This window comes from Triticum aestivum, chromosome 1D, assembly GCF_018294505.1.
Source record: "Triticum aestivum cultivar Chinese Spring chromosome 1D, IWGSC CS RefSeq v2.1, whole genome shotgun sequence".
NCBI lineage: Eukaryota > Viridiplantae > Streptophyta > Magnoliopsida > Poales > Poaceae > Triticum > Triticum aestivum.
The window spans coordinates 357,577,981-357,597,596 of NC_057796.1; the positions used below are offsets into that span (position 1 = coordinate 357,577,981).

Sequence of the window (19,616 nt, forward strand, 5' to 3'; positions counted from 1 at the left end):
TAATGTATTGAACCTCCTTTTGGTATATCATGTTGCATTTCCTATGAAAATGCACTACTGATATGTAATAGACTTTGGTACTCTAGACATTTTTGTTTTTCTTAACTTATGAAATATAAATCATGCCTTACCCGGCTGCTGGCTATGGCTGGTGCGGGTGGGGTGCGGCAAGCCGCACTTCCTATCTAGTTGGTAACATCAGTGGTGAGTTCGGATGCTCAGTCCCCGCCTAGCTTGGTCATCAGAGAGGAGGGCGCCGAGACGTGATACTGGGCAGAACCAGGCTCGGGCTAGACCCAGATCTAGTGTGCAATGTCGTGGGCGACTTGGTTTTAACTTGCTTTAGGTGGTCTTAGTGTTTTGGTTGGAGCGACAAGGCGGCAACATCATCCCAATGTTATAATAATGCCATCCGCATCCAACCCCAGTTCAGTTGGTGCGTTTTGCACCGCGCGAAGGGGCTGTGAACTTGTCTCTCCGACGTATCTTCTTGGATCCGGTCGGTTTTTGTCTTCGATGAATCCTGGTCTTTGGAGTATTTTCACGCACTATTCACCGTTTTCTTTTCCGAGGTAGTGATTTGCTATGCAGACAGTGGTTGCCGGCGTCTTCTGGTCTATATCAAAGACTTTGCACCCGCTACGGAGATCTAGAGGCGGCAATGAGCTTTACTCGTGTCGTGCCGTCGGTGGATGCAAAAGGAGGAAGACTTTGGCACCCCAAGTGTTGGGTATCGTAGCATAATTTAAAATTTTCCTACGCTCACCAAGATGCATCTATGGAGTCTACTAGCAACGAGGGGAAAGGAGTGCATCTACATACCCTTGTAGATCGCGAGCGGAAGCGTTCCAATGAACGTGGATGACGGAGTCGTACTCGCCGTGATCCAAATCACCGATGACCGAGTGCCGAACGGACGGCACCTCCGCGTTCAACACACGTACGGTGCAGCGACGTCTCCTCCTTCTTGATCCAGCAAGGGGGAAGGAGAGGTTGATGGAGATCCAGCAGCACGACGGCGTGGTGGTGGATGTAGCGGGTCTCCGGCAGGGCTTCGTCGAGCTTCTGCGAGAGAGAGAGAGGTGTTGCAGGGGAGGAGGGAGGCGCCCAATGCTGTGTCTTGCTGCCCTCCCTCCCCCCCGTTATATAGGCCCCCTGGGGGGGGCGCCGGCCCAGGGAGATGGGATCTCCAAGGGGGGCGGCGGCCAAAGGGGGGGAAGGGGTGCCTTGCCCCCCAAGGCAAGGGGGAAGCTCCCCCTAGGGTTCCCAACCCTAGGCGCGGGGGGGAGGCCCAAGGGGGGCGCCCCAGCCCACTAAGGGCTGGTTCCCTTCCACTTTCAGCCCACGGGGCCCTCCGGGATAGGTGGCCCCACCCGGTGGACCCCCGGGACCCTTCCGGTGGTCCCGGTACAATACCGGTAACCCCCGAAACTTTCCCGGTGGCCGAAACTTGACTTCCTATATATAATTCTTCACCTCCGGACCATTCCGGAACCTCTCGTGACGTTCGGGATCTCATCCGGGACTCCGAACAACTTTCGGGTTTCCGCATACATATATCTCTACAACCCTAGCGTCACCGAACCTTAAGTGTGTAGACCCTACGGGTTCGGGAGACATGCAGACATGACCGAGACGCCTCTCCGGTCAATAACCAACAACGGGATCTGGATACCCATGTTGGCTCCCACATGTTCCACGATGATCTCATCGGATGAACCACGGTGTCGAGTGCCCGAGATTCGATCGTCGGTATCCCAATACCTTGTTCAATCTCGTTACCGGCAAGTCTCTTTACTCGTACCGCAATGCATGATCCCGTGACTAACGCCTTAGTCACATTGAGCTCATTATGATGATGCATTACCGAGTGGGCCCAGAGATACCTCTCCGTCACACGGAGTGACAAATCCCAGTCTCGATCCGTGCCAACCCAACAGACACTTTCGGAGATACTCGTAGTGCACCTTTATAGTCACCCAGTTACGTTGTGACGTTTGGCACACCCAAAGCACTCCTACGGTATCCGGGAGTTGCACGATCTCATGGTCTAAGGAAAAGATACTTGACATTGGAAAAGCTCTAGCAAACGAAACTACACGATCTTTTATGCTATGCTTAGGATTGGGTCTTGTCCATCACATCATTCTCCTAATGATGTGATCCCGTTATCAATGACATCCAATGTCCATAGTCAGGAAACCATGACTATCTGTTGATCAACGAGCTAGTCAACTAGAGGCTTACTAGGGACACGTTGTGGTCTATGTATTCACACATGTATTACGATTTCCGGACAATACAATTATAGCATGAACAATAGACTATTATCATGAACAAAGAAATATAATAATAACCATTTATTATTGCCTCTAGGGCATATTTCCAACAGTCTCCCACTTGCACTAGAGTCAATAATCTAGTTACATTGTGATGAATCGAACACCCATTGCGTCCTGGTGTTGATCATGTTTTGCCCTAGGGAGAGGTTTAGTCAACGGATCTGCTACATTCAGGTCCGTATGTACTTTACAAATATCTATGTCTCCATTTTGAACACTTTCACGAATGGAGTTGAAGCGACGCTTGATATGCCTGGTCTTCCTGTGAAACCTGGGCTCCTTCGCAAGGGCAATAGCTCCAGTGTTGTCACAGAAGAGAGTCATCGGGCCCGACGCATTGGGAATCACCCCTAGGTCGGTAATGAACTCCTTCATCCAGACTGCTTCCTGTGCTGCCTCCGAGGCTGCCATGTACTCCGCTTCACATGTAGATCCCGCCACGACGCTTTGCTTGCAACTGCACCAGCTTACTGCTCCTCCATTCAAAATATACACGTATCCGGTTTGTGACTTCGAGTCATCCAGATCTGTGTCGAAGCTAGCGTCGACGTAACCCTTTACGACGAGCTCTTCGTCACCTCCATAAACGAGAAACATATCCTTCAGTCCTCTTCAGGTACTTCAGGATATTCTTGACCGCTGTCCAGTGTTCCATGCCGGGATTACTTTGGTATCTTCCTACCAAACTTACGGCAAGGTTTACATCAGGTCTGGTACACAGCATGGCATACATAATAGACCCTATGGCCGAGGCATAGGGGATGACACTCATCTTTTCTATATCTTCTGCCGTGGTCGGGCATTGAGCCGTGCTCAATTGCACACCTTGCAATACAGGCAAGAACCCCTTCTTGGACTGATCCATACTGAACTTCTTCAATATCTTGTCAAGGTATGTACTCTGTGAAAGACCAATGAGGCGTCTTGATCTATCTCTATAGATCTTGATGCCTAATATATAAGCAGCTTCTCCAAGGTCCTTCATTGAAAAACACTTATTCAAATAGGCCTTTATACTTTCCAAGAATTCTATATCATTTCCCATCAATAGTATGTCATCCACATATAATATGAGAAATGCTACAGAGCTCCCACTCACTTTCTTGTAAACACAGGCTTCTCCATAAGTCTGTGTAAACCCAAACGCTTTGATCATCTCATCAAAGCGAATGTTCCAACTCCGAGATGCTTGCACCAGCCCATAGATTGAGCGCTGGAGCTTGCATACTTTGTTAGCATTCTTAGGATCGACAAAACCTTCCGGCTGCATCATATACAACTCTTCCTTAAGGAAGCCGTTAAGGAATGCCGTTTTGACGTCCATCTGCCATATCTCATAATCATAGTATGCGGCAATTGCTAACATGATTCGGACGGACTTCAGCTTCGCTACGGGTGAGAAAGTCTCATCGTAGTCAACCCCTTGAACTTGTCGATAACCCTTAGCGACAAGTCGAGCTTTGTAGATGGTCACATTACCATCTGCGTCCGTCTTCTTCTTAAAGATCCATTTGTTTTCTATGGCTCGCCGCTCATCGGGCAAGTCAGTCAAAGTCCATACTTTGTTTTCATACATGGATTCTATCTCGGATTTCATGGCTTCTAGCCATTTGTCGGAATCCGGGCCCGCCATCGCTTCTTCATAGTTCGAAGGTTCACCATTGTCTAACAACATGATTTCCAGGACAGGGTTGCCGTACCACTCTGGTGCGGAACGTGTCCTTGTGGACCTACAAAGTTCAGTAACTTGATCCGAAGCTTCATGATCATCATCATTAACTTCCTCCCCAGTCGGTGTAGGCACCACAGGAACATTTTCCCGCGCTGCGCTACTTTCCGGTTCGGAAGGGGTGACTATCACCTCATCAAGTTCCACTTTCCTCCCACTCAATTCTTTCGAGAGAAACTCCTTCTCTAGAAAGGACCCGTTCTTGGCAACGAAGATCTTGCCCTCGGATCTGAGGTAGAAGGTATACCCAATAGTTTCCTTAGGGCATCCTATGAAGACGCATTTTTCCGACTTGGGTTCGAGCTTTTCAGGTTGAAGTTTCTTGACATAAGCATCGCATCCCCAAACTTTTAGAAACGACAGCTTAGGTTTCTTCCCAAACCATAATTCATACGGTGTCGTCCCAATGGATTTAGACGGTGCCCTATTTAAAGTGAATGCGGCAGTCTCTAAAGCATAACCCCAAAATGAGAGCGGTAAATCGGTAAGAGACATCATAGATCGCACCATATCCAATAGAGTGCGATTACGACGTTCAGACACACCATTTCTCTGAGGTGTTCCAGGCGGCGTGAGTTGTGAAACTATTCCACATTTCCTTAAGTGTGCACCAAACTCGTGACTTAAATATTCTCCACCACGATCTGATCGTAAGAATTTTATTTTCCTGTCACGTTGATTCTCAACTTCACTCTGAAATTCCTTGAACTTTTCAAAGGTTTCAGACTTGTGTTTCATTAGGTAGACATACCCATATCTACTTAAATCATCAGTGAGAGTGAGAACATAACGATATCCTCCGCGAGCCTCAACACTCATTGGACCGCACACATCGGTATGTATGATTTCCAATAAGTTGGTTGCTCGCTCCATTGTTCCGGAGAACGGAGTCTTGGTCATCTTACCCATGAGGCATGGTTCGCACGTGTCAAATGATTCGTAATCAAGAGACTCCAAAAGTCCATCTGCATGGAGCTTCTTCATGCGCTTGACACCAATGTGACCAAGGCGGCAGTGCCACAAGTATGTGGGACTATCGTTATCAACTTTACATCTTTTGGTATTCACACTATGAACATGTGTAACATCACGTTCGAGATTCATCAAAAATAGACCATTGACCAGCGGGGCATGACCATAAAACATATCTACCAAATAAACAGAACAACCATTATTCTCGGATTTAAATGAGTAGCCATCTCGAATTAAACGAGATCCAGATATAATGTTCATGCTCAAAGCTGGCACTAAATAACAATTATTGAGGTTTAAAACTAATCCCGTGGGTAGATGCAGAGGTAGCGTGCCGACGGCGATCACATCGACCTTGGAACCATTCCCGACGCGCATCGTCACCTCGTCCTTCGCCAGTCTCCGTTTATTCCGTAGTTCCTGTTTTGAGTTACAAATATGAGCAACCGCGCCGGTATCAAATACCCAGGAGCTACTACGAGTACTGGTAAGGTACACATCAATTACATGTATATCACATATACCTTTGGTGTTGCCGGCCTTCTTCTTGTCCGCTAAGTATTTGGGGCAGTTCCGCTTCCAGTGACCACTTCCCTTGCAATAAAAGCACTCAGTCTCGGGCTTGGGTCCATTTCTTGGCTTCTTCCCGGTAACTGGTTTACCGGGCGCGGCAACTCCCTTGCCGTCCTTCTTGAAGTTCTTCTTACCCTTGCCCTTCTTGAACTTAGTGGTTTTATTCACCATCAACACTTGATGTTCTTTTCTGATCTCCCCTTCCGCTGATTTCAGCATTGAATATACCTCGGGAATGGTCTTTTCCATCCCCTGCATATTGTAGTTCATCACAAAGCTCTTGTATCTTGGTGGAAGCGACTGGAGGATTCTGTCAATGACCGCGTCATCTGGGAGATTAACTCCCAGCTGAGTCAAGCGGTTGTGCAACCCAGACATTCTGAGTATGTGCTCACTAACAGAACTGTTCTCCTCCATTTTACAGCTGAAGAACTTGTCGGAGACATCATATCTCTCGACCCGGGCATGAGCTTGAAAAACTAATTTCAGCTCCTCGAACATCTCATATGCTCCATGTTTCTCAAAACGCTTTTGGAGACCCGGTTCTAGGCTGTAAAGCATGCCGCACTGAACGAGTGAGTAATCATCAGCACGTGATTGCCAAGCGTTCATAACGTCTTGGTTCTCTGGGATCGGTGCTTCACCTAGCGGTGCTTCTAAGACATAATCTTTCTTGGCTACTATGAGGATGAGCCTCAGGTTCCGGACCCAGTCCGTATAGTTGCTGCCATCATCTTTCAGCTTGGTTTTCTCTAGGAACGCGTTGAAATTGAGGACAACGTTGGCCATTTGATCTACAATACATAGTGTAAAGATTTTAGACTAAGTTCATGATAATTGAGTTCATCTAATCAAATTATTTAATGAACTCCCACTCAGATAGACATCCCTCTAGTCATCTAAGTGATACATGATCCGATTTTAACTAGGCCGTGTCCGATCATCATGTGAGACAGACTAGTCAAGATCGGTGAACATCTCCATGTTGATCGTATCTTCTATACGACTCATGCTCGACCTTTCGGTCCTCCGTGTTCCGAGGCCATGTCTGTACATGCTAGGCTCATCAAGTCAACCTAAGTGTATTGCGTGTGTTCCGAGGCCATGTCTGTACATGCTAGGCTCGTCAACACCCGTTGTATTCGAACGTTAGAATCTATCACACCCGATCATCACGTGGTGCTTCGAAACAACGAACCTTCGCAACGGTGCACAGTTAGGGTGAACACTTTCTTGAAATTATTATAAGGGATCATCTTACTTACTACCGTCGTTCTAAGCAAATAAGATGCAAAAACATGATAAACATCACATGCAATCAAATAGTGACATGATATGGCCAATATCATTATGCTCCTTTGATCTCCATCTTCGGGGCACCATGATCATCTTCGTCACCGGCATGACACCATGATCTCCATCATCATGATCTCCATCATTGTGTCTTCATGAAGTCGTCACGCCAACGATTACTTCTACTTCTATGGCTAACGCGTTTAGCAACAAAGTAATTTACATGGCGTTATTCAATGACACGCAGGTCATGCAAAATAATAAAGACAACTCCTATGGCTCCTGCCGGTTGTCATACTCATCGACATGCAAGTCGTGATTCCTATTACAAGAATATGATCAATCTCATACATCACATATATCATTCATCACATCTTCTGGCCATATCACATCACATAGCACTTGCTGCAAAAACAAGTTAGACGTCCTCTAATTGTTGTTGCAAGTTTTTACGTGGTTTCTAGGTTTCTAGCAAGAACGTTTTCTTACCTACGTATGACCACAACGTGATTTGCCAATTTCTATTTACCCTTCATAAGGACCCTTTTCATCGAATCCGTTCCGACTAAAGTAGGAGAGACAGACACCCGCTAGCCACCTTATGCAACTAGTGCATGTCAGTCAGTGGAACCTGTCTCACGTAAGCGTACGTGTAAGGTCGGTCCGGGCCGCTTCATCCTACAATTCCGCCGAAACAAGAAACGACTAGTAGCGGCAAGAAGAATTGGCAACATTAACGCCCACAACTTCTTTGTGTTCTACTCGTGCATAGTAACTACGCATAGGCCTGGCTCATGATGCCACTGTTGGGTATCGTAGCATAATTTAAAATTTTCCTACGCTCACCAAGATGCATCTATGGAGTCTACTAGCAACGAGGGGAAAGGAGTGCATCTACATACCCTTGTAGATCGCGAGCGGAAGCGTTCCAATGAACGTGGATGACGGAGTCGTACTCGCCGTAATCCAAATCACCGATGACCGAGTGCCGAACGGACGGCACCTCCGCGTTCAACACACGTACGGTGCAGCGACTGTAACACCCTGAGAATCATGCTACAGTAACTCCCTGTGATTAAGCTAATCATGTTGCTAAACAGGGCTTGATCACATTTGAATCACATTCCTTTTCTAACTCCTAGATCAAACTTCAATTAAATTTAAAAGTGGAAAATAAAAGTTTTCAAAAATTTAAACAAAAATGTTCAGTGGGTGCCAAATAATACACTGGTAATTATGGTGGAGAAAACACATTTTTATAAAATACCTAGATACTTTTAAATGAAATAAAACAGAAAAGAAAATAAGCAAATAAAAAGAAAACAGAAACCAGAATAGACAGAGAAAAAAAAAAGGAGAAGGCCCTTCCCCCCCACTGGACCCGTGGCCCAAACTGGGCCGCCACCCCCGACCCCCGGCCCAGCCCACCTCTCCCGCTCGCCCCCTCCCCTGTTCCCCCGACCGGGGTCGGAACAGGGGCCGTCCCCGCCGCACCACCTCGCCGGCGACGGGGAGGATAAGGGCGCCAGCACCCCCGCCTCCTCGGGCCTCTCTCCCACTCGCCCCGCTCTCCCCTCGGCCTCCGCGCCTCCCTCTTCCCCCCCCAGATCCGCGCCGCTCTCTTCTTCTTCCCCCCCGCCCGACGCGCTCGCCGCCGTTCCCGTCGTTCGCACGGCCACCGTGCCCCAATCGCCACCTCGCCGTGTCATACGCCGTCGCCGCCCTCGACTACACCACCTCCGCCTCTCCGTTGAAGCTCGGAGCCACTGCAACGGCCTCCCCGAGCTCGTCTTCAACTTCGGACGCCGGCGACCCCCTTCTTCCCCGGCGACGACCTGCTGCTCCTAAGCTCTCACCGGCCTCCGTGTGCCGCGTGGTGAGCCTCTTCCCCCCTCCTCCCCTGTCCTTTCTCTCTCGCGCACCCCCTAGCTTCTTCCCCGCGCGCGCCCGAACGCCGCGCCGCGGAGCTCGCCGCCGGCGGGTCTCCGGTGACCTTTTGGTCACGGGCTCAAGCCCGCAGCACTCCCCACCGCACGTAGAAGCTTCCCAGCCCCTCCGCTTGCTCGACCGCCCGCCGTAGCCACGTTTCCGTCGGGCACCCGTCCGCGTCGCCGGCGCCGATTCCGGCCAAGTCCGGCGAAGCCCCGGCCACCCCTGGATGCGGCGCTGCGAGCCCTTTCGAATGGGCCTAGCCCCGCTCCTTCCCGAGCCCCGTAGCGCGATTCCGGCCAAATCCGGCGAGGGGCCGCCGCTGCTTTGGTCGCCGGAGTTGCTCCGGCGCCGGCCGCCGACGTGGCCGGCCTGGGGCCACCCCAGTGCCTCTGCCAGTGGGCCCCGTGGGCCCCGTTGACTGGGCCAACCCAGTCAACGTGCTGACTGGGCAGGCCCAGCCACTGACATGCGGGCCCCGCCGCAAAAATAAAAAAAAAGAAAAGAAAAGGAAAATGTTTTATAAATAAAAATAATTAATTAATCTAATCACTCACTGACAGGTGGGCCCAGTAGTTAATTAACTAAAAATTAATTAGTTTAATCTTCTGTTAACCCACTATCTATGATAGGTGGGTCCCCCGTGTCAGTTTTGACCAGTCAACCGGACTGTTGACCGCTGACGTCACTCATGCGTCATGCTGACGTCATATCCCTTTTTCTGTTAATTAAATAATTCCAGAAATTCAAATAATCTTTGAAAATTCATATCTTTTAAACCGTAACTCGGATGAAAATGTTTTCTATATGAAAGTTGCTCAGAACGACGAGACGAATCCGAATACGCAGTCCGTTCGTCCACCACACCTCCCTAACCTATCGAACTAGCAACTTTCCCCCTCCGGTCCGTCTGTCCGAAAACGCGAAACATCGGGAATACCTCCTGGATGTTCCCCCCCTTCGCCGGTACCACCTACTGTCGCGTTAGGACACACCTAGCACCGTTCATTGTCATGTCACGCATCGTCATGCTTATGTTTGCATTGTATTTACTGTTTCTTCCCCCTCTTCTCTCCGGTAGACTACGAGACCGACACTGCTGCTGCCCAGTTCGACTACGGTGTTGACGACCCCTCCTACTTGCCAGAGCAACCAGGCAAGCCCCCCCCTTGATCACCAGATATCGCCTATTCTTCTCTATACTGCTTGCATTAGAGTAGTGTAGCATGTTACTGCTTGTCGATATCCTATCCTGATGCATAGCCTATCCTTGCTACTACTGTTGATACCTTTACCTGCAATCCTACATGCTTAGTATAGGATGCTAGATTTCCATCAGTGGCCCTACATTCTTGTCCGTCTGCTGTGCTATACTATCGGGCCGTGATCACCTGGGCGGTGATCACGGGTATATACTTATATACTACATACATGACACATGTGATGACTAAAGTCGGGTCGGCTCGTAGGAGTACCCGCAAGTGGATCTTTGTGGCGGAGCGACAGGGCAGGTTGAGACCGCCTAGGTGAGAGGTGGGCCTGGCCCTGGTCGGCGTTCGCGGATACTTAACACGCTTAACGAGATCTTGGTATTTGATCTGAGTCTGGCCATTTGGTCTATACGCACTAGCCATCTACGCGGGAGTAGTTATGGGTATCCCGGCGTCGTGGTATCAGCCGAAGCCTTCTTGACGTCAGCGACTGAGTGGCGCGCGCCGGATTGGACTGGAACGCCACTAGGCTAGGTCTGCTTCCGGCCGCGTACGCAACATGCAGGTGTGCATAGGGCGATGGGCCCAGACCCCTGCGCGCATAGGGTTAGACCGGCGTGCTGACCGCTCTGTTGTGCTTAGGTGGGGCTGCGATGCGTTGATCTTACGAGGCCGGGCATGACCCAGAAAAGTGTGTCCGGCCAAATGGGATCGAGCGTGTTGGGTTATGTGGTGCACCCCTGCAGGGAAGTTTATCTATTCGAATAGCCGTGTCCCTCGGTAAAAGGACGACCCGGAGTTGTACCTTGACCTTATGACAACTAGAACTGGATACTGAATAAAATACACCCTTCCAAGTGCCAGATACAACCCGGTGATCGCTCTCTAACAGGGCGACGAGGAGGGGATCGCCGGGTAGGATTATGCTATGCGATGCTACTTGGAGGACTTCAATCTACTCTCTTCTACATGCTGCAAGATGGAGGCTGCCAGAAGCGTAGTCTTCGACAGGACTAGCTATCCCCCTTTTATTCTGGCATTCTGCAGTTCAGTCCACTGATATGCCCCTTTACACATATACCCATGCATATGTAGTATAGCTCCTTGCTTGCGAGTACTTTGGATGAGTACTCACGGTTGCTTCTCTCCCTCTTTTCCCCCTTTCCTTTCTATCTGGTTGTCGCAACCAGATGTTGGAGTCCAGGAGTCAGACGCCACCGTCGACGACGACACTTACGACACTGGAGGTGCCTACTACTACGTGCAGCCCGCTGACGACGATCAGGAGTAGTTAGGAGGATCCCAGGCAGGAGGCCTGCGCCTCGTTCGATCTGTATCCCAGTTTGTGCTAGCCTTCTTAAGGCAAACTTGTTTAACTTATGTCTGTACTCAGATATTGTTGCTTCCGCTGACTCGTCTGTGATCGAGCACTTGTATTCGAGCCCTCGAGGCCCCTGGCTTGTATTATGATGCTTGTATGATTTTTTTTATGTTTTAGAGTTGTGTTGTGATATCTTCCCGTGAGTCCCTGATCTTGGTCGTACACATTTGCGTGCATGATTAGTGTACGGTCAAATCGGGGGCGTCACAGCGACGTCTCCTCCTTCTTGATCCAGCAAGGGGGAAGGAGAGGTTGATGGAGATCCAGCAGCACGACGGCGTGGTGGTGGATGTAGCGGGTCTCCGGCAGGGCTTCGTCGAGCTTCTGCGAGAGAGAGAGAGGTGTTGCAGGGGAGGAGGGAGGCGCCCAAGGCTGTGTCTTGCTGCCCTCCCTCCCCCCTTTATATAGGCCCCCTGGGGGGGCGCCGGCCCAGGGAGATGGGATCTCCAAGGGGGGCGGCGGCCAAAGGGGGGGAAGGGGTGCCTTGCCCCCCAAGGCAAGGGGGAGGCTCCCCCCTAGGGTTCCCAACCCTAGGCGCAGGGGGGGAGGCCCAAGGGGGGCGCCCCAGCCCACTAAGGGCTGGTTCCCTTCCACTTTCAGCCCACGGGGCCCTCCGGGATAGGTGGCCCCACCCGGTGGACCCCCGGGACCCTTCCGGTGGTCCCGGTACAATACCGGTAACCCCCGAAACTTTCCCGGTGGCCGAAACTTGACTTCCTATATATAATTCTTCACCTCCGGACCATTTCGGAACCTCTCGTGACATCCGGGATCTCATCCGGGACTCCGAACAACTTTCGGGTTTCCGCATACATATATCTCTACAACCCTAGCGTCACCGAACCTTAAGTGTGTAGACCCTACGGGTTCGGGAGACATGCAGACATGACCGAGACGCCTCTCCGGTCAATAACCAACAGCGGGATCTGGATACCCATGTTGGCTCCCACATGTTCCACGATGATCTCATCGGATGAACCACGGTGTCGAGGATTCAATCAATCCGTATGCAATTCCCTTTGTCAATCGGTATGTTACTTGCCCGAGATTCGATCGTCGGTATCCCAATACCTTGTTCAATCTCGTTACCGGCAAGTCTCTTTACTCGTACCGCAATGCATGATCCCGTGACTAACGCCTTAGTCACATTGAGCTCATTATGATGATGCATTACCGAGTGGGCCCAGAGATACCTCTCCGTCACACGGAGTGACAAATCCCAGTCTCGATCCGTGCCAACCCAACAGACACTTTCGGAGATACCCGTAGTGCACCTTTATAGTCACCCAGTTACGTTGTGACGTTTGGCACACCCAAAGCACTCCCACGGTATCCGGGAGTTGCACGATCTCATGGTCTAAGGAAAAGATACTTGACATTGGAAAAGCTCTAGCAAATGAAACTACACGATCTTTTATGCTATGCTTAGGATTGGGTCTTGTCCATCACATCATTCTCCTAATGATGTGACCCCGTTATCAATGACATCCAATGTCCATAGTCAGGAAACCATGACTATCTGTTGATCAACGAGCTAGTCAACTAGAGGCTTACTAGGGACACGTTGTGGTCTATGTATTCACACATGTATTACGATTTCCGGACAATACAATTATAGCATGAACAATAGACTATTATCATGAACAAAGAAATATAATAATAACCATTTATTATTGCCTCTAGGGCATATTTCCAACACCAAGACCATATGACATTTGTCCTTTCGGCCGAAAAAAAATCATCATCCTCAAAGCTACTGCCACTGCCACGACATGCGATTTCTCCCGGCCACGATTCTAGAGTGGCGAGGGGGATGGGACGGCCTGGTGATGCCGCGATGGTGCTGGCGATCTAGGTTACGATCGCGGGTTTTCTTTGACGTGATGATCTTGTTTCCTAAGTTCTTATTTTGTTCTAACATACTACACTACTTAATTTTTGTTCATGGTTCGACTGTACGCCATTTTAATCATGGAAAAGAAATTCCACTATGCCCAAAATGTTTGTTGCACAAGTGCACCAGTCATGTATCTACGTCTCTCCAACGGGCGATGGACACACCTAAACTTCATTTAGACAATGTCCAAATCCAAAACATCGAAATCGTTTGCGGAGTAGCAACAAATGTCAATCAAATTGTTTAATGTTTTTTTCACCGTGGTAACATTTCATCGGGTTTGTACTCGCGCTTAGGTACAGCTATGCTCCGGATCTTTAGAGCAAGTACAATAGGATGACATAGGCGGCTATAAGCTTTTAAATATTATATTTTGGATGAGTTAGAGGAGAGAGAGAAGGAAAGCGAATGAAAGCGGGCTACTGATTGGCTGCAACACGTGCTCCTAGGCATGTTGTGAGAGAGTGAGGTGAGCCATGTAGCAAAAAAGTTATACATATTTATACCCAACTATTGTACTTGCTGACTATAAGATTGGCTATAGATGATGTGGCAAGATCATATAGCCAGCAGATGGCTATATTATTAACCATGCTCTTAATGAAGCAAGCAGCTCCAATTAATGCAGTTTAACTTTAATCCAGCATCAAAAGAGACGCCCTGTGGTGCCGTTAGGAGGGGACCCTAGGGGATTTGGTGGGCCCACACGGCCGGCTACCGGACTTGGCGTGACGTATGCAACACAGGCAGCGGCGGGCCAACGTTGGGCAGTCCCTCCCTCCCCAACATTTTCCAACCCAGAGCGCGCGAACCCGCCGCCGCCCTCGTCGGAAATGGTGCCGCCTCCTCCTCCCCTCCGCTCTGCTTCCTGCCGCAGCCGCCTCGACCTCCCGCTCCTCGTCCCCGTCGGCGCCCCCACCCCCGCTCGTCCCCGCGGTCTTCGTCATCGGCGGCGACTCCACAGCGGGCGTCGGCGCCAACAACTACCTTGGCACGCTCGCCCGCGCCGACCGCGAGCCCTGTGGACGGGGCTTCGGCACCCACCGACCCGCCGGACGCTTCTCCAACGGCCGCGTCCCCGTCGACAACCTCGGTGGGTTGCTCGCGACCTCTCCCTTCTCTTGGTTTCTCCATGGATTGGTGCTGGTGCGGTGCTGGTTCCTCGATTTTGTGCGTCCTTGCAGATGTGGATCGTTTCGGTTTAGGTCTCCATGGTTGAACATGACTACTGATGATTGTTTGTTTCTTCTCCTTGATTATTCCGTGTAACTCTGCATCAATCTTATAACGTCTTGGTGCTGTCGAGGATCTGTTTGGGGATGATTTTGATGCTAATCGGTTGGGGTTTTTGCGATTTTGGTTGCGCCTGCAGGGGATGCATGTGTCGCTGACCCAGCAGGTGCAGCAGGTTGAGGACACATATGAGCAGTTGGCGCTGGCTCTTCGGGAGGCAGCTAAGTCGATCTGTTCAAGAGGTCGGTGTCGATCGGGAGCAACGACTTCATCCAGTACTATCTGCGAAATGTCTCGGGCGTGCAGATGCAATGTCTCACATAGTCCCATGGGAGTTCAGTCAGCACCTTGTCAATGCAGTGAGGCAGAAATCAAGGTGTGGTTCTTTGCTCGGTTTATTCTGTGTACCATTGCTCCGCCTCCATTTTGATTATCAGCGTGCTGCACATTGTCTCTTAAGGATGTAGAATTGAGGTTTTACTTGTGGAGTTGCACCACGCATAGTCAATGATCTCTGTAACTACAAATTTCGATTTGGAGAAAATGTACTTCCTTGCTTGGATAAACTGGGAAATCTTATCGGGGAAATTAACAAAAGAAAGTGATTAAATGAATGAAGTCTCCCTGTTGGTTAGCAGTTCTAGAACATTAATGCCTTTGCCTTTGGTTTACATACTAATTGTTCTTACTGTCAATTTTGGGGTTAGTTCTGGTAAAGTAGCACAGGTACTATAAATGTAAAATGTTTCAGACTGGTGGTGTGTTCTCCCACCTCTCCCGATAACTCTGCGTCAATCTTATGAAGTCTTGTTGCTGTCGATGGATCTGTTTGGGGATGATTCTGCTGTCAATTTATGGTTTCCTCACACCAAATTTGATGCTAACCAGGTGGGGTTCTTGCGATTTTGGTTGTGCTTGTAGGGGGGTGCACGTGTCGCTGACCCGGCAGGTGAAGCAGGTTGAGGACACATATGAACAGTTGGCGTTGGCTCTTGGGGAAGCAGCTACAGTCAACCTGTTCAAGAGGTCGGTGTTTTTTCTGTCGATCAGGAGCAAGGACTTCATCCACTACTACCTGCGACGATGTGTCAGGCGTTCAGATGCATTATCTCCCATGGGAGTTCAATCAGCTCCTTGTTAATGCAGTGAGGCAGGAAATCAAGGTGTAGTTCTTGCTCCTCGGTTTATTCTGTGTACCATTGCTCCCCTCCTTTTTGATTACGAGTCTGATGTGCATTGTCTCTTAAGGCTGTAGAACTGAGGTTTTACTTATTTGTGGAGTTGCACCACACATATGCAAGGATCTCTGTAACTACGAATTTCATTTGGAGAAAATGTACTTCCTTGTCTGGATAAACTAGAAATTTTTATCTGGGAAATTAACAAAAGAAGTGATTAAATGAATGAAGTCTCCCTGTTGGTTAGCAATTCTAGAACATTAATGCCTTTGCCTTTGGTTTACATACTAATTGTTCTTACAGTCGAATTTGGGGTTAGTTCTGGTAAAATTGCACAGGTACTACAAATGCAAAATGTTTCAGACTGATGGTAGTTAAAGCATTTTGATAAAATATGAATAAAAATGGTTGGATGGATGCTCCGGAGTCTATGAGGTGTAATGGTCTTTAGTTGGTATATAAGGAAATTTGGATGGTAGCCAAAACTTGTCTCCAATTTTTCGGCATGCCAATAGCTCTTTACTAACTCTAGCTCATTTTTCTGTCCAACATTGGCCAACCCATGGACAAGCAAAATGTTGGCCTAACTTTTTGGCAAGGCAAATAGACCTTTGTACTGTCTTATTTTTTTTTTTCTCTCGAACAGACATTTTATGGAAGAAGGGCTCATGATGATGCAAAGTACTCCCTCCGTTCACAAATACTATATGTTCTAACTTTTTTCTGAATCAGATGTATATAGACACGTTTTAGTGTGTTTACTCATTTCAGTATGTATGTAGTCCATATTGAAATATCCAAAACATTTTAAATTTATGAACGGAGGGAGTGCAAAGCAAATACAACCCTGAAGAGCAAAAATCGTAAACTATTGGAAACAAAGCAAAACAAACACAGCATAACTGAAAAACTAAAACGGTACAAGGTGCTAGCTCACGCTACCCAAGCTACACCACAGCATAATGTTAACTGTGATATATTCTGAAATGCTCAGGCTGAACTTCTTTTTGTGCTGCCATCTGTTTTGGCTTCAAGTTAAGTCTGTTCTACTTTCAGCTGTAACTGTGAAACGCCTTGCACATTTATCTCACTGCATGGAACTGTTCATGACCCGACCATGGTATAATCGTGCTTCTCATTTCACGTGTCATGGATCATTTGATTCTCTATGCCTAATTTACCTCTAAATGGTCGGACCCTTCTCCGGGCCCATCAGCACCGGCTGCCCTTTTTTTACCCACTTTTAAGCAGAACATGTGATGCATAGTAATTGGAGATGCATATACCAGTAACCAGTAGTTTGTTGTATGTAGAAATTTTCTTTGTGTCCATTTCATAATCTCATTTATATGCTGATGCAAATCGTAACGGATTGCTTTGGTTTCTTTATTCTACGCAATACCGTAGCAAATTAATTGCCATATTGCATCCATTACTGTTTAGTTCTATTTACGTGGTTCTTGCCAGATTACTCCACTTTTGATGCCTAAACTAGTTGTGGACTCATGTATCTCCCACTACCTTCTGGCAATGATGATTTATGCAGAATCTGTACAATATCAACGTTCGAAAGGTCGTGCTGATGGGCCCTCCCCCTGTTGGCTGTGCTCCTCACTTCCTTTCGGACTACGGCAGCCTAAATGGGGAATGCATCGACTACATCAACAACGTTGTGATCGAGTTCAACTATGGCCTGAGATACATGTCCAGAGAGTTCATCCGCCAGTACCCAGACCCTGTGATCAGTTACTGTGATACATTTGAGGGGTCAGTGGACATACTAGAGAACCGTGTCCGCTATGGTGAGCAAATGCACCATTAGTACTGCATTTAAATTGAGTGCCAAACCTTCTCAAATGTATCATTTGTACTGCAGTTAAATGGAGTGCTAAGTCTTCTCATTTTGGTGGAACTGCAACGCGCAGGCTTTCTGACTACCACTGATGCTTGCTGTAGGCTTGGCAAGTATGACGGCCTATTCATATGTTTTCTTCCACAGATGGCGTGCAGTGGCGCGTCAAGCCATGTGTGGTGGGATGAATTCCACCCGACAGATGCTGTGAACCGGATCCTGGCAGAAAACGTGTGGTCTGGTGAGCACACCAAGATGTGCTATCCAGTGAACTTGCAGGAGATGGTGAAACTGAAGCAGTAGAACCAACCTGGATCGTCATTGCAGTTACTTGTTCAACTTCTATGTTTTCATTTTCGACAAAAGAACTTATTTTGAAGATGACCGTCTTAAACTGTTATATATTCTTAAATGCTCAGGCTGCACTTATTTTGTGTTAAGTAGTTTGTGCTGCATCTGTTTTGGGTTCAAGTGAAGTCTGTGGTACTTTCAGCTGTAAATGTGAAACACCTTGCACATTTATCTCACTGCATTGAACTGTTCATGACCCGACCATGGTACAGTGTGCTTCCCAGTTCATGTGTCATAGATCATTTGGTTCTCTATGCCTAATTTATCTCCATTACCTAACCTTCAGCAGAACATGTGATGCATGGTGATTGAAGATGGACCTAGCAGTAGTTTGTTGGATGTAGAAAGTTTCTTTGTGTTCATTCCATAGTCCCATGTATATATGCTGATGCAAATTGTAATGGATTGCTTCGGTTTCTTTATTCTTTGCAATACTGTAGCAAACTACTCCTACTTACCATATTGCATCTGTTAATGTTTATTGTTTAGTTCTATATGTGGTTCTTGTTAGATTACTCTTTTTTTGTTGTCTAAAGTAGTTGTGGACTCATGCATCTCCTACCTTCTGACAATTATGATTTTTGAATTTGTACAATATCAACGTTCGAAAGGTCGTGCAGATGGGCCTTCCTCCTGTTGGCTGTGCCCCTCACTTTCGGACAATGGCAGCTAAAATGGGGAATGCATCGACTAAATCAATCAAGTTCAACGATGGCCTGAGATGCATGTCCAGCGAGTTCATCCGCCAGTACCCAGACTCTGATAAGTTACTGTGATACATTTGAGGGTTCAGTGGACATACTAGAGAACCGTGACCGATATGGTGAGCAACATCATTAGTACAACATTTAAACTGAGTGCTCGGTCTTCTCAAATGCATCATTAGGACTACCTTTGAACTGAGTGCGCTAAGCCTTGCCATTTTGGTGGAATTGCAGTGTGCAGGCTTTCTGATCACCACTGATGCTTGCTGTGGGCTGGGCAAGTATGCGGTCTATTCGTATGTGTTCTTCCACAGATGGCGTGCAGCGACGTGTCAAACAATGTGTGGTGGAACGAATTCCACCCAACAGATGCTGTGAATCAGATCCTGGCAGAAAACATGTGGTTTGGTGAGTACACCAAGATGTGCTATCCTGTGAACTTGCATGAGATGGTGAAACTGAAGCAGTAGAACCAACCTGGATCGTCATTGCGGCTACTTGCTCAACTTCTGTGTATTCATCATCAACAATGAACTTCTGCTATTCGTGACAGTGAAATGTATATCGAGAGTCATGGAGTTCAATAGTCAGATTTTGATAGTTCAGGTTAAATGCACGAATATTAGCCTGTAAATGCACGGTGAAGAATCTATATGGCCAAACTGTGAGATATTGCAAATGTAACGATGAAAGTGACGAGCCCATTCGGTGACAAAATATAATTGCCGAGCTGTTGACCTGATGTGTACCGTTTCTCAGTGCACATTCTGCTATTGCAGTTTCTGCTACAATGCCATGTTTCATAATCCAAAAGTTTGTACAGTGAACAAATGAAAACGCAAGCCACATCTGAGAGTTAGAAGTCAGCGTCAATGAGTCACAGATGCTTGTGCTGATGGCTGCTACAACTCTTCATCTAGATTAGAGAAGAAAGCTGAGGAATGACATGGTTAGACCATCTCTAGCCGATC

At 48.0% G+C, this 19,616-nt stretch overlaps 1 pseudogene; it reads left to right on the top strand.

The window, feature by feature from the left end:
• The first annotated feature begins 14,076 nt into the window (after nucleotides 1-14,076).
• Nucleotides 14,077-19,394, top strand: LOC123182047 (GDSL esterase/lipase At1g71250-like; annotated as a pseudogene).
• The last annotated feature ends 222 nt before the right edge of the window (nucleotides 19,395-19,616 follow it).